Here is a 1,150-nt window from a genome sequence, read left to right as displayed (position 1 = left end):
GGAACATTTGCTTTAATAAGACAATTGAAAAGTTTGATTTTATCCGGTGTGAAGAGGATCCTTGCATATACAAAAAGTTTAGTGGGAGTACAGTTATTTTCTTAGTAGTATATGTTGATGACATATTACTAATAGGAAATGATGTACCAGCATTGCAAAATACCAAAACTTGGCTATCTCAACAATTCTCCATGAAAGATTTGGGAGAAGCAACCTATATTCTAGGAATAAAGATCTATAGAGATAGATCTAAAAGGTTGCTCGGACTCTCACAATCTATGTACATTGATACCATATTGAAAAGGTATAACATGAAAAACTCCAAAAAGGGCTATTTACCAATAGGCACTGGAATTACTCTCGGTAGAAAGGATTGTCCTAAAACTTCTGAAGAGAGAGTACCCATGAGTATAATACCATATGCTAGTGCAGTGGGAGCTATCATGTATACCATGACATATACATGTCCTGATGTCGCATATGCGCTAGGAGTAGCCAGTCAATATCAGGCAAATCCTGGTGAGGAACATTGGAAGGTGGTTAAATCCATTCTTAAATATTTAAGAAGAACCAAAGACCAATTCCTCATCTATGGAGATTCTGAACTTATACCAAAAAGGTTCACTGACGCAAGTTTTGCCTCAGACAAAGATGATAGCAAATCTACTTCAGGTTATATTTTCACCTTAAACGGTGGTTCAGTGAGTTGGAAAAGTTCCAAACAAGCTACTGTAGCTGATTCAACAACTGAAGCTGAGTACATAGCAGCAAGTGAGGCTGCTAAAGAAGCTGTGTGGATGAAGAAGTTCATAAACGAGCTTGGTGTGGTGCCTTCAATTAAAGAACCACTTCCATTACTGTGCAACAATAGTGGAGCTATTGCACAAGCAAAAGAGCCAAGATCACATAAAAAATCTAAGCATATCTTGAGAAGGTATCATTTGATAAGAGAGATCGTTGAACGTGGAGACGTTGAAATTCAAAAGGTTGCTGGGAAGGATAATGCAACAGACCCATTCACTAAGGCACTTGGATCAAAAGAGTTTGATAAGCACATGTGGGAATTGGGATTGAAATATATGACTGATTGGCTCTAGTGCAAGTGGGAGATTTTGTTGGAAATACATGTATGCCCTAGATCCAATCTGTC

At 37.9% G+C, this 1,150-nt stretch overlaps 1 pseudogene; it reads left to right on the top strand.

The window, feature by feature from the left end:
- The first annotated feature begins 404 nt into the window (after positions 1–404).
- LOC148565647 (secreted RxLR effector protein 161 pseudogene) lies at positions 405–930 on the top strand (annotated as a pseudogene).
- Positions 931–1,150: the final 220 nt, after the last annotated feature.

This window comes from Arachis ipaensis, chromosome B5 (assembly GCF_059453495.1).
Source record: "Arachis ipaensis isolate K30076 ecotype BB chromosome B5, ASM5945349v1, whole genome shotgun sequence".
Lineage (NCBI taxonomy): Eukaryota > Viridiplantae > Streptophyta > Magnoliopsida > Fabales > Fabaceae > Arachis > Arachis ipaensis.
The sequence above is the reverse complement of the archived record's forward strand: the minus strand, read 5'-3'. Positions and strand labels throughout refer to the sequence as shown.